The 14,860-nt window shown below is 45.6% G+C and overlaps 1 protein-coding gene across 2 annotated transcripts in view; it reads right to left on the bottom strand.

Moving 5' to 3' along the window:
* The window catches only part of LOC149267576 (phospho-2-dehydro-3-deoxyheptonate aldolase 2, chloroplastic-like), a 105,937-nt gene that overhangs the window by 53,975 nt on the left and 37,102 nt on the right, over positions 1–14,860 (bottom strand). The window lies entirely within an intron of this gene.

Below are 14,860 nucleotides of genomic sequence, written 5' to 3'. Positions count from 1 at the left end.
TACAGGGGGAGGAGCATATATCATACATATGTGTTTTTACACTGTCGGAGGCACAGAACCTTATATATATAAATTTATGCTATCGGGCCCATAAAACCCATGTATGCATGCTTTAACACTATTGGAGGCGGAAAACTTGGCTCTAGGGCAAATACACTATCGGAGGCGAATTGCGGACTTGAAACCCTATACATGGGAGTGTTGAGTTGTACCGGGTCCGGCACATCGCATCGCTATGAGGGGTCTACGTTAACGTCAAGCCTTGACCCTGTGCGACTTGCAATCACCGATAGCGATAATCGCATCGGCACTTCGGAAGCAGGCGCTACAATAGGTCAAGCGGTCCATTGCGATCACCGATAGCGATATCGCATTGGACCTCCAGCAAGGGAAACTCCCAACTACTGTGCATATCCACGCGGACCCGCCGCACATTACAATATGACCTAATATGTCATTGCATCCATCACGTATCACAAGTGGTTAAGGCCCTGCCACATTAAAACCGTCGATTGCAATATACAATTGCGGACCCAATGGTCCTATTATATCGCGCCTATTGTAATATCGCGTCCGTCACTATATCGCAAGCCGTAAAGCCTTGCCACATGAAAGCGCCGATTGCGATAAGGCTGCGGACCCGACAGGCATATTAACTATGGTTTAATACCATATCGCATCTAGTCCATCGGAGCAGGGGAATCGGCCATCGGCTATGCAATAGGGCATGACTTATTAAAGACCCCCGGAAGTCTTGAGCCCCGATTGCGATAAAACTGTGGAGGAGCGGATCCGATACAGTTTAGATATTGCTTGCGCGGGGTTTTGGAGACAGAGATACGTTAAGGAATGCTCCTGATAGCTCAAAAGACTAAGAATCAAGCCGATTGTGATTGCGATAGGACATGGCATGTTCGTTACACTGTAAAGCCCTGTGTATGTCAAATAATTATGGATAAAAGGAGCGTTGTTATAGGTTTTAACTTGTAATAAGTATTCTTTGTGTATATGGCCTCTCTTCCTCCTAAACGTGTCCTGTGAATATTGGAACGCTCGGATAGACAAAGGAAACCGAAATCCGGGAAGTCGAAGAAGCAAGCAAGCGCAGAGGAAATGACAGCGACCGAGGAGGAAACTGACAGGATAAGCGAGCGTTGAGGAAGCCGAAGAGCTTGCGGAGAAAGGAAGCCAAAGGCCAGGGGTGTCAAATATAAGAAAATAAAGAATTGTTTGAAGGGGTTGCTTGGGAGTTGAAGGCTATTGAACGCTATGGAAAATAAGCTGGAGGAGACAGAGAGAGCGAGAGGATCCAGCAGAACAGAAAGAGGGCCGAAGGGCCAACACGACAGCAAACAGTCAAAGGGGAGAATTAGCCAACAGAGAACATAAGCTTGAACAGAAAGTTGTTCTTTATGCAAAGCTTAGTGCAGCAAATAGTAGACTGACTAAAGCTGTGTGAAGACATTATCAAAATTCATGAAGGGTACTGGTCACTCTGTGTGGGCAATATGAAGAATTTGGAAGACTACTTCATAAGAAGACTGATTGTCATTGATGTTGTAGCTTGGAGACTGCAGTGAAGCAATAATCAGACAGAACTCAGTAGAGAAGAGTTCTAAGAGCAAAACATCACTATCAAATGAACCCTAACAAGATCGGGTCATAACACTTAAGGCTGGTGCCACAAAAGTAAGTAGGATTGGAGTCCTTGGGGCTGGTGCCTCAGAAGCAAGAAGGATTGGAGTCCTTGGGGTTGATGCCTCAAAAGTAAGAAGGATTGGAGTCCTTGGGGTTGATGCCTCAGAAGTAGGAAGGATAGGTGTCCTTGGGACTAGTGTCTCAGGAAATGGAAGGATTGAAGTCCTTGGGAGTTGGTGCTCCTAAGTCCAAGATTGGTATCTTGGTGAAATAGAGTTGGTGCTCTGGAGGTTGAAGCCTCACCAAAGTCTGAGTTGGAGCTTGGCAACTGATTGCAACCACTTATATATTGTATCTATTTTACTGCAAAGATTATATTAATAAAAGCATTTATTATTGTTATTCATCTTGTGTTTTGAATATAAATTGTTTAACTGGGAAAACAATAGTCGGGAAAAGAAACATTGATTCACCCCCCCCTCAGTATTTCCAACAATATTTAGTTTCCGCAGTATTTATTTTGTGTAGGCTGCAGTGTATATATTTTGATATTTGTTGTAGAAACTGCAAGTAATTTGTTCAAGTAATTAACAAATAGGAGAAATATCATCAGTTTGTTGCAGTAGGAATTGAGTAACCGATTTTTCACAGCCCAAACATCGAGTAATTTGGGGTTTTCCCATTTATCAAAGACTATAGCCTATAGGGATTCCTAGGCAACTTTGTCCCTTGCAGCAATTAATCCATTAGAGACATTACATTCTGAAGATAATTTTAAATGATTAACTAATCTAGAAGGGAAGAAATATTTGTGCACTTGTGTGTAATTTCTTTTCTCATTTTTCGTTGCATGCAAAAGTTAATATTACGAGCAAGTAACTAGGTTTGATCTGTTTGGTTGGATAGTCGGTTTTAGGATATTTTAACATGCCTTTGCACTTCTTTGCTTGCACATCAAGAGCAAGTTCCTCATTCCCACCACCATTCCTAAGTTTGTCCACCAATTATTGAACTCTCCCAGCTGGATGAGGTCTTCCCACAACCAACTCCAATCAAGAAGTTGTTATCTAACAAGGATCCCCTCAACAAAGGTGGTCCATTGCTTAGCACATCCCTTCAGAGATACCCTCACTAGCTCTGAATCACTCACAGCTAGTGTTGATAATATCAGTATTCGCAAAATATCAGCAAGGGTCCTAAAAACATCTTTTTGGAAATATCAGCAAAATATCAGAAAATATGAGCAAACATGAAAAAAAAAAAAAAAAAAAAAAAAAAATCTATATATATATATATAATCATAATACATTCATTTTTTTCAAATTTTTAAACATATAAAGCAATAACAACATGAAATAAACACATTGGCTCATAAATATGAAGAAAACACTAATATATATGATGTAGTGGATGTAAAATAAAAATGATACATCAAAGACGATACCAAATCTTGTTGATCCTTGATAATTGTCCAATCAAGGACTCAAATGTGGAGAACCAATACAAAATAACATCACATATATAAAAGTATCTCATCATCATGAGTTATATGTAGCAAAACAAATAAAACTAGCAGCTAGCTATCTAAGATCAGTGCCCTCTCCCCCTTTTACGGGAAAACATGATGGGTTGTTTGCCAGGCCTACCCCTAGCAGTAGAAGGCCCTAACCCTACACCTAATGTCAAATAATGATTGTTGGGTATGGAGTTGTGCTATCATATATCTATAGCAGATGGTGTTGACGTTAATGCTCCCACAATCACCTCTTCCTCCTCCTCTTGCTCCTCTCTCGAGTCCTCCTCCTCTTGTTGCCCCTGTACTAATGGTTCCTCCTTTAACCATGTAGGTGACTACTCCATGATGGGCACCTCAAACTCCACCCTCCACTAAGACAATACATCAATATTGTCTAAGGAAATGGCATCTAGATCCATTGGTTTCTCTAACTGCTTCACTTGAAGTCAGAGATTTTAATGCACATACACCAAATCATTGAGTCGTGAGAACTCCAACTTGTAAGAGTGTGAAAAAAACTAATGTGTCTTGACACTTGAGGGTCATAAATTAAATTACAATAAATGTAATTGTTCAACTGAACATTGAAGCTCAAAGTTATACCTATTGTGCTTCTTTGAGTGTATTTTCTCAAATACACTCCAATTCCACTCACACCCTACAGAGCTACAGGTTTGAATCAGGATAATTATGGCCAATTTATGCAAATTTGGTGCCCTTTAACCATAGCTTCGCCAACAAATATCTACAACAAAATAAAGAAGAAAAAAAACTTAAAATCTTAAAACACAATTAAATTTTCAAATAAAACATAATTGAATTTAAAAAATCTAGAATTATAAATCAGTAAATTGAAAATTTTAATGAGGCATGACTTGTCACTTACGTGGCATGAAGAGGGTCCTTTCCTGAATAGCATCATCAAAGCCAAATAGGCCAACACAATCCTGATAAAACTGTATCTCGCAAATGATTTTGCTGCTAAGCTCAGGATCAGGTGACATCCTATGAATACAGGAATGGTGCCCTTCCATCACCTCGCTATCAAAATCAAAGTCACTTTTGTATGAAAATGTGGGGTTGAGGACGAGTGTTGCTGCATGAATGGTTCGATGAAGCATCCCTATCCACCGACTATCAATCACATCCCATAACATCATCTATTTATTAAGCCCAACAGAACCCTTATCTGCATAATAAGCATGAATGGTCTCCTTGGCCCTATCCATGGCCTCATACAAATAAGCCATTGCAAGCTTCTCCCCATCTACCAATCTAAAAACCTTTACTATAGGTTCCCTAACTAAGCACACTTCTTCTCCTCCTTCCCAAAATGTGTCAGTGTACATCATTTTTGCAATGGCTCTCCCATCGTATCTCCTATTGTATCTACAATCACGCCACTCATCAGAAACAAACATTTGCTTTAACTCAAACTGGCATCGAAGCAAACACTGGAGAGTAATAAAGTTGGTGGCAAAACGTGTGATTGCAGGACATCACAACTCTTTGTTTCTAGTGTATCTCCTCGTGATGCTAAGAACAAAAGCATGGTTATATAAAAACTTGGGGATGCTCCTAGCCATATCAATCACCTCCTTGATGAATGAGAGTTTCCCCATATCCTATTAAATTTGAGCTAACATGTTCTTAGCTAGGATAGTTACTTCGTTAGATCATTAGCCCATTTTCATTAATCCATTAGCAATCATATAAACCATGATAGTAACTAATGACAGAACATTAAATGTAGATGCAAAAGACAAGTGACTTGCCAATTTGAACATATAGTGGCACAACCCTTAGATAAATATATGGCCCAATCACAATTGAAATTCTAGAGCAGACAAGATGTTCCTAATATAATACAGCTGAAGGGGCTTGGTCTGGTTGGAGTTGCTTGTAGATTCTATCCAATAACACTGTCTTTGAACATGCCTTTGTTTCTCTTGATTAGGACCTGTGACATACAGCAACAGCCCTTGCAAAACTCATTCAAAACATCCTTATCTGTTGCGGCCTCTCTTCAAGATGATTTGACCTCTCTTTGGTACACGTCTACACTTAATTCAACCTTCAAACAGACCTTCACACCAACCTGCCTTCATCAAGATTAATCTGTGGTCAACATGGGTAAGATGATAATCCTTTCATCCTCCTGATCAGTAAGTTAATGCCTGTGGCTAGTGTGAGGTATGATCCTTGAAGATGCGGCCCACCAAGGAGAAGATTTTCACATCACAAACTCACATCCAAACCCTCCTTATACCTGCAGTCAACCTTCATGATAACTCGGACCCGTAGTAGGAGATAGAAGAGCCCAAAGCAGTCTGTTACACAGTAATTTATCACTGCCTTCCTGTCAGTCACCCTGCTGTGTCCAAGAAGTCACAATCACTAAGTGTTTGATCCCTGAACTGGCTAAAAACCCATTTTTCCAAAGTTTTGTGCATCAGCGCGTCTGTTCCTAAAATAACCGCGATGACCAGCGCCCCATAGTCTATTTCTTGCGCTGTCATCGCGGAAGAACATCACTTTTCCGCGATGACACACAGCGCGGATTTCACGTGTCCTTCCGCACTGACATGGCTTGTTCAGTTATTGTCATGTGCTGACAGCGCGGCAGTCTCCATATAATCCGCGCTGATCCAGTTTGGGCGAATTTGTTCAAACAACCAGCCTTCCAGATCTCTCCAGGCTTGGTTGTTAGCTTTGTGAATGTCGACTCCCTTCTATGGCATGTCTGTTCGACCCTTTGCAACTACTCCCCTTGAAGATAAGCTCATCCTTCCACCTTTTTAGGAGACTCCTTCTCCTATATAAACTTCCACCATTACCATGAGCAGCTGGTTAGAAACTAGCTAGACTTAGCTTGGATTGTACAGAGCTTGTAGTGCTCAGATTGCTGCTATAAGTGTGGTGTGTTAGGAGTGGAAGTGATTGATTGCTTTGGGAAGTTTGTTTGTGACATTTGTGTGAGAGAGAGAGAGTTGTTTGTCTTGGGAGAACCATCCTCAAAGGTGAATGCTTGAGATACATGCTGACTGATCCCTCCTGAGGAGTTTACCGACGTCAGAACATTTGGTTGTACTCTTCTCTATTCTGATTAATAATAGATGACTGCTATTATTGTTCCATTCTCGTTTGTTTATGCAATGGATAAATGTGAATTATGTCTTTTCTGACTGGCATATAGTTACTTTTACTAGATTTTACGCTTGCGTTTGCCTTCTCTTCGTGTGTGCAGGTGTCCGTTCGCGGGGATCGCGGAGGACTGTGACCAACTGAAGCGAAGGAGCGAAGGAAACGTCTCTTCGTCACACGACAGCGCAGGAATCCAAGTAGGTGCTCTTTACTTCTTGTTTAATTGTAACTAGGAACATGCGTGGCAGCATTGTGTGATTGTTGCTAGACCCCTATTGGGCTAGTAGGGATCGCCTCTATCCGTAGAGGGGATTTACCTTCCCAACAATTTGGCGACTCCGCTGGGGATCAGCCTTTTTGTCTTTTGAGTCCACTTTTGTGTTTGGCTTTGATTGATCTCTTTGTGGGTTTTTGGGATTGTCTTTTGTGGCTTATGAACTTTCTGGGTGTTTCTGGAAAGCGTCTTTATTATTAAAAAGCTCCTGCCTTTGGTTTGGGAAGTTTTTGTTTTGGCTTTCCTTGTTTTTTACTCCCAGCGCGTTTTATTTCGGAACAGTCGCGCTGACATCGCGGCCCTGTTCTTTTGGTTTTCTCTTCATCGCGCCTGTACGTCTAACAGTCGCGCTGACCTCGTTTTCAAGGGCAGCGCGCTTTATTCGTGTTCTTCCGCGCTGACATCGCGCCCCCTCTTCTTTTCGATTTCGGTCATCGCGTCTGTGTGTCTTATATCCGCGCTGACCTCGTTTGTCCTAGGGCAGCGCGCTTTTTCCCTGACTTTCCGCGCTGACGTCGCAAAGTTGCTGAAGGCCTCCCCCTGTCAGCGCGAAGTTGCTGAAGGCTACCCGCGCTGAGCCTGAAAAACTCTTTTTGTCCAAATCGACCTCCTGAACCTCTTGCTGTAACTTTCCCTTCTTCTCCCCGCTTGTCTGATGACTTGTTTTTCACTCTCTGAGCTTTGAACTGTTTGATTACGGAGCTCAACTCCATAGGGTTTCGTTTTGCTTGGTTTTAAGTTTGCAAACAACTTCCCTTCTAGCTGCTTGGTTCACGTTTTCATCCTTACTTTTGCGATTACTGGATTGTGTTTGGGTCTCTAATTGACTGGTTGCGACTCTGGTCCGTCGGATGTTTGCTTTTCTCTATTTGATTTCACGCTCTGAACCCTAGGACATCTAGCGGCCGTGTGTGTGTCAAGCCTCCCGCAAGGATCCCTGTTTGCTTGATTGACCAGCTCGTTCTAGACTCGCTTTTCGCATTTTTTCAGTGATTGTTAGAGTGTATTGGTTTGTGCTTCCAAGTGATCTTTTCCGCTTCCTCCTTGCTTGCAATCCTTGCTTGTTTTGCAGAGCTTAGATCACATAGCTCGTGCATTGCCTTGTTTCCCTTTGATTTCGAGACTTTGGTTGAGTGTTTTGGGAACTTCGTGTGCTCTCATTAAGTAGTTTACTTGGTGTTCAAGTTCCTCCAAATTCCTTTAGGTGTGTTATGTCACTAAAAGAAAAGGAATTAGTAGCTTATTTTAAAATTCGAGAAGGAAAAGAACATTTCATTGATTTCCATTTTCAAAAGAAAAGTTTCCTTTCCTCGCTTTAGTTGCATTTAGCTACTTGTTTGTTTGTTTTCGTTTTGTTTAAAAAATTCTTTGCCCTCTCATAGCTAGAATTCATCGAACGAAACGAAATTCTTTTGCATATAGATTGCATCTAAGTAATTGTGAGCGAACATACGATAGAGCTTGAAATCGAAACTTAATCTCAAGATCAACTATAAAATGAACCAAATGAATCTAAAAACGCATTGGAACTAAACGCAAATATTTAGAGGTCTAGGTTAGAGACGTGTTCCGGCGTCTTAAAACATAGTCACTGTTGTTTCACATTAGGTTGGGTGATTCCTCCTTCTGTGACTCGATAGTGGTCTAATACGGACTGCGCTCCCACGTACCGTCGAGTATATAGGGAGACCCCACTAGGCTTTTATCCTTTATCCATAGGAAGCCGAGTCGGCCGCCCTACAATTCGCAATGCAGTGAACACAGCATTCACGAAGATTGACCACCCGTACCCTAAAAAGTATTCTGTGGTTTTGCGAAGAGTTTGGCACACCCTCTACCTAGAGTTCCAGAGCAGTCACTTTTGATCCTTTTCAGACTCCCTAAACGAAAAGGTGCCTGTGAGCGTCTTGTCACTTCGTGCTCATTAAACATTCGAAGGAGACTGGAGTCATCTTTGTCCTTTTCTCGACTCCTGAAATATGAAAAGGTCAAGTTTGGTCCTTGCGTCTTAAAAATTAATTTGGCCACGATAACATCTCCTTTTTTTAGGTCTTGTGTGCGATAGTTTTGAGTAGGCTTTTATCGATAGTTTCCTTTAAGAGTTCTAAGGGGTCTGGTCATCCTGGCTGACCCATCAACTCCCGGTATAAGTGACCAAGGTTCTCAATCCTCTGTTGCTCCCGAGGTACCAGTTGAAGGCGGTACTCTTCCCATTGTTCCGAGTATCCAGCCTATTAACGTACGGTCCCCAGGCAACCCAGATTACTTGGAGGATTGGAATCCCGTCTGGGAAGAAGATTGGGATACCCCCCAAACCCCCCGTACCCCTTTAGGTATGTCATCTCCAATGGAGGGGGCAGCTTCCAGCACGGGTGAGACACCCGCAGTCACAGACATCGAGACACCCGCGGTCACAGACATTGAGACCCCGATCCCGTCTTCATCTCCCCTCCCTCCACGATATCAATCGCTAAGGGATAGGTATGATGCTAGAACAACTTCTACCACTATATGGGATCCTACTCTCGCTGCCTCGATCGGCCCTTTTGTTTCGCAGCCTCTTTTCCCACCCCTCACGTCAGAACTCAACCCGCCCGTCACCTCAGTTCCCGCTCAACCTACTGTTTGTGTAGCACGTTCGACTCCGGTCGTCAGTGCTGTACCGATTCCCTCGTCTGAAGTTCCTCAAGCTGGTTCTTTTCTTGGAGGCATTCCAGGATCAGGACCGTATGATGCTTATGGGGAACCTATAACAGACCCAGATTACGATGGTCCTGTTTTCTTCTTCGATGCAAATGGTGAGTTCCTTGAGGAAATCTCAGGTCTCCCTCGTCACCCCTTCGAAGAGAACGAGGAATCTTTGAATGTCAGGTATGACCACACTACTAAGTACTTTGGAAACCGAGACCCTCCTCGGCAGCCCATAGGACCACCCAATCAGGACCCGTCATTCTACGTGCAGCCCCCTCAAGGGCAACCATTATATGGCCTGCCTGACCCAGGACAATCTGGGCACCCACAAGGTCAACCTTACCAGGAACAACCTATGGACATGGGAGGTCCGCCATACCCATATCAGAATCAACCTACTGGGCAGCCAGAGCAACCGTCTTTTCAAGACCAGCTTGGTTTCCAGCCAGGGTACCCCTCTGGACCAACTGGCTCAGTTTACAATCCCTCAAATCAACCAGCCGTCCAGCAAGGGTATCCTTATGGCCAGGGTAGACAACCCTATGTTCAACAGGGCCCACCTACCCCTCGAAACACAAATCCTTCTGAGCAAGGGGGGCAACCCTCTGCCCAGCCTATATACCCAAGAGGGCAGCCTGCCGTACAGCAAGCCCAACCCTCTTCCCAACCCGGTTACAGTGGGGGACAAACGGGCCAACCGTCTATACAGCCAAATCAACCCGGGGTCTACCCTCACCGTCAACCTGGACAAGCTGGCCAGCCTCAGCGTCAACCAGCTATCCAACCAATTCGACCACCCGTTCCGCGAAGACAGCCCTTGGTGGCACATGGACAACCTGGCGTTCAGCAAGGCTATCCTGCTGGCCAACCAGGTCCATCTCGAATCCGACCAAGTCAACCTTCGGGACGTGTAGTCCAACCTCAACCGGTTCAAGGACAATACTCTGGGCCTCAGACTCAAACAGGTTATCAACCTCCATATCAAACGCAGCCTGCCTACCAAGCTCCGTATGCGACCCAGCAGTCACATGGCTACCAGCAACCCCAGGGGCAAAATCAGTATACTCCTTACCAAAATTATCAGCGACCACAGGTCACTCCCTATCAAAATTATCAATATGGTCAACCTGGCGGGCAAGCTGCTAATTCATGGGGAGCTGGGGGGCAAACACAGGGACAGTCGTCCGCACGGACAAAACTCCTACGGACAAACTCCCTATGTGCCAGGTCCTTTCGGACCAGGTCCATCGGGACAAAATTCCTATGCGGCCGGTCCTTTCGGGCCAGGTCCGTCTGGACAAAGTTCGTGGGGGCAACCCCAATCTGGGTGGAACCCTAATATCGCCTCGAACCCTCAGCCACAGATGTCCTTCAACCCGCAGCTACCATTTTTGGCTACGTTGGAACTACCCGATGTGTCCAAGTTAACAAATGATCCTATTTTGCATAACTCATGGTGGCCACCGGTTCCGACCAAAATACCAGGTGACTGTCCAAAGTTCGACGGCAAAGCCGGAGAGGATCCTCAAGCCCACGTAATGACCTATCACCTTTGGTGTTCATCTAACTCATGGCTTGATGATTCTATCCGACTGCGCCTCTTCCAGAGGACCCTCACTGGTTCAGCCGCAAAATGGTACATCGAACTTCATCGCGGTATGTTTTCAGACTTTAACTCGTTGGCTATGGCCTTTCTTACTCATTTTCAGTTACCCATTCGGTACGAGACTGGGACCCATTTGCTCACGTCTCTAAAACAGGATACGGCAACGCACATCTCTGATCATATACATGAATGGAGAAGGCGCCGTCGTTTGATTAAATTTTGGATTCCCGATCAACTCCTGACCGACTGGTTTACCACGTCCTTTGTTCCTAAAATTGCCAAAGATATTGCAATGGGGGCGTGTGTAACTGAAGAGCAAGCGATTGCGCGAGCTCAATACCTTGACTTAGTATATTCTCAGTCAGGTACTTTGTATGACTATTTGCCAGATGCCCCGAGGCACGGACAAACCAAAGCTCCACCGAAACCGTCTGTGGATGGAGTTATTGGCTCCGTGAATTCACCAAGTAAGAAATCAACCGCAAACTCTGGGAAGCAGAAACAAAACGCCTCTAACGAGAATGCTTCTCAGAGCCCATCTATTCCTGGGAATACCTCCGAGGTAAATGCCGTTCAGTCCACCGCGGCAGACAAATCCTCGAAAGGCAAAAAGAAAGGAAAGGCCAAAGAAAAATCCGGACAACCTAAGCAAAATTCTCCTAAACCTCCCACCGAGGACGGAGCCAAGCGGAAGCCTAAGTATCCCTGCCTCATTTGCGAGGAGGATCACTACACCAAGGACTGCCCTAGGCGGTCCGAGGTTAGTCGGCTTTTAAAAGGTGCTTCAGGGTCCCCCGCCGTGCTTAAAGAGCCTTTCCCATCCCAGCAGACGCATCAGGTGGCAGACCCTTCTCAATCCTCTTCCTCGTTCGGTTCTCAAGTATTCATGGCAGGAACCATCCCCGTCCACGTCACGACTCGAACGAAAGAATATCCATCTTCAGCCGGGAAGGAGCCAGAGGTCCCCTCCAGCGCTCCCACGTCTAGTTCTGGCCCTCTTCACATCGAACGGCCCAGCACCGAGACGATCCCCCGACCCCCTCCCAAAGGTGTACTCAGGAAGTCATCTTATAACCCCAATGCTCGTGCCGCACAGCATTATAGCATTGTCGAGGACTTAGCTCAGGCTCCGTCTGCTATGTCCGCATTAGAAGTCCTCCAGAGCTGCCCCTCCCAGAGGAAGTCCTTGCTATCAGCGATTGGTGGCATCGACCCGGCAGATTCGGATCTCATTTCTTTCGACCTCGAAGGTTTTACGCAGAGATTACCTCATCAGGTGGCCTTCCTTATACAGGTTCTCATCAAAGGCAAGACGATTCACCGTACTGTCATTGATGAGGGAGCCTCAACCTGCATCATGTCAGTTGCTTGTTGGAAGGCTCTTGGTTCGCCTGCTCTGAACCAGTCTCCCACCACCCTAGAGGCGTTCGATGGAAGAGAATCTCGTCCACTTGGTATCCTCCCGCGTTTACCTATCTCTTTAGAAGGGAAAACTGTAGAAGTCGAGGTTGAAGTCGTTGACGCTAATCTCACTTACAACCTCCTTCTAGGACGAAGCTGGACTTATGCCATGCAGGCCGTGGCTTCCTCTTTATTCCGTGTCGTTCGCTTTCCCCATCAAGGAAAAATCGTCACGGTGGACCAGCTGTCCTTTTTTGCTTCCTCTTCTGAAGGGAATGTACCATTCGTGGAGCATACCTTCAAATCGCTCGAGAGTGTGGGTGCCGGATTATTTAAAGATCCCTCCTTGATGGGAGTCTTTCCCCTCCCGCCTCCAAATCTCGCCTCCGTTAACATGATCATGACGCATTCTGATCCATGGGTTCTCCCTCCCGTGAATCAAGAAGATTCATGGGGCGAGATGATGCCGTTGAGCCCAGCCGAGCTCAACTACATCGAAATAGTTGCTGCATCGGCTTCAACCTCCGGACCTGCTATTCCGAGCAGCGTTCCCGATTCACCGCAAACCTTCCCCTGGTCGGGAGAGAAGGCCACCTCGGACCCCCTGAAAGAATCATTCCCATCCGACGAGGCTATTATCGAGACTATGTCTCCCGAAGAGCTCCCATGGTTTGATCACCACCATCGCTCTTCGTTCCTCCCTCCTCATTCGGAAATGGCCACGTGTCTCGGAAAGTTTGCTTCATGTCTCCCACATATCCCTCTCCAAACACCTATCCAGTTATATCAAGTGTCCTCGGAAGGGAACATGGGTAACATTACACAAACTTTGGCTATCGACATCTCTGTCAAAACAGGAGTTGTCGAAAATATTCATATTGGAGTCACATGTACTCCCGAGGAAATTCAAATCTACACAGATCTATTTCGTGAATTTCGTGATGTTTTCGCATGGTCTTACGAAGAAATGCCCGGCATTGACCCCAGTATCGTGGAGCACGAAATCCCTACCTATCCTGGGGCTAAGCCTGTTCGTCAGCGTTTACGCCCGGTGCACCCTCGAAAGGCTGCAGCCATCAAGGCCGAAGTTGAAAAGCTTTTTCGAGCTGGTTTCATTTATGCCATTCCCCTCACGGAATGGGTATCTAATATAGTTCCTGTCAATAAAAAACAGGGCACTATTCGGGTTTGTGTTGACTATCGCGATATCAATCGCGCCTGTCCAAAAGATAACTTTCCTACGCCTTTTATTGATCAGCTTATCGATGATTGCGCAGGAAGCGAAATTTATTCGTTCATGGACGGCTTTTCTGGTTACAACCAGATCAACATAGCCCCCGCAGACCAGCACAAGACTGCTTTCATTTGTCCTTGGGGCACCTTCGCTTACAAGAAGCTACCTTTCGGTCTTAAAAATGCCGGCGCCACTTTCCAGCGTGCGATGTCGTATGCTTTTCATGATATCCGAAACATCGTACAACCTTACCTGGATGATCTACCCGCTCATTCAGCTAAACGTCAAGACCATCCATCTCATTTACGCGAAATCTTCCTTCGCTGTCGACACTATCGTATTCGACTCAATCCGCACAAGTGTGTCTTCTGCGTGGAATCTGGCCGACTACTCGGGTTTATCGTCTCCCGAGAAGGCATCCGTCTGGATCCCCTTAAAGTCGAGGCCATTGTGAATCTTCCTCCCCCTGCTACTCTACAGCAATTACAAAGCTTGCAGGGAAAAGCCAATTTTCTCAGACGATTCATCCCAAATTATGCCGAGGTGGCCAAGGGTTTCACGCGATTACTAAAGCGAGACACGCCCTTTCATTGGGACGCTATCGCTCAGCAATCTTTTGAGCATCTTAAAGACCTTCTGGTCTCAGCTCCGCTCCTAAGACCTCCAAATTACCACCGTGACTACACCCTTTATCTGGCCGCTGCCGATACCACCATCGGCATGGTTTTAGTGCAAGATGATGACGATGGCTCAGAGCACGTTGTATACTATCTTAGTCGCAACCTCCTTGATACAGAGACTCGCTATGCATATGTCGAAAAGTTGGCATTGGCTGCTGTATGTGCCGTCCAACGTTTCCGTCATTACATCCTGTTGCGCACAACGACCGTGATCTCTGACTGCAACCCCATGACCTATATTTTATCACGTCAGTTGCTGGGGGGCAAATACTCGAAGTGGATCGTAATCCTCCAAGAGTTCGACTTGGAATTTACTGCCGCCAAGTCCAAGAAATCACTGGTCTTTGCTGAACTACTCTGTTCCTTACCATCTCAATCTGCACCATCTCATTTAGAGGAGCAAATTCCGGATGAAACACTCTTTCTCATCAGCACTCTCGACCCATGGTACGGGGACATCATTGTATATTTACAAACGTCTTCGTTTCGTCCCAATACATCAAAGGAAGCCCGACGACGGATACGTCATCAGGCTCAACCGTATCGCATTTTAGGCGACACCCTGTACCGCCTCGGCGTCGATTCCCTTCTTCGCCGATGCTTAACTCTCGAGGAAGCTGAGCGAGTCATGAATGACTGCCACTCCGGCGCTTGTGGTGGCCACATGTCCGGATAC

The sequence above is a fragment of the Pinus tabuliformis genome, chromosome 6 (genome assembly GCF_031772625.1).
Source record: "Pinus tabuliformis cultivar Carrire ecotype Pingquan chromosome 6, CPIR1, whole genome shotgun sequence".
Classification (NCBI taxonomy): Eukaryota; Viridiplantae; Streptophyta; class Pinopsida; order Pinales; family Pinaceae; genus Pinus; species Pinus tabuliformis.
The sequence above is the reverse complement of the archived record's forward strand: the minus strand, read 5'-3'. Positions and strand labels throughout refer to the sequence as shown.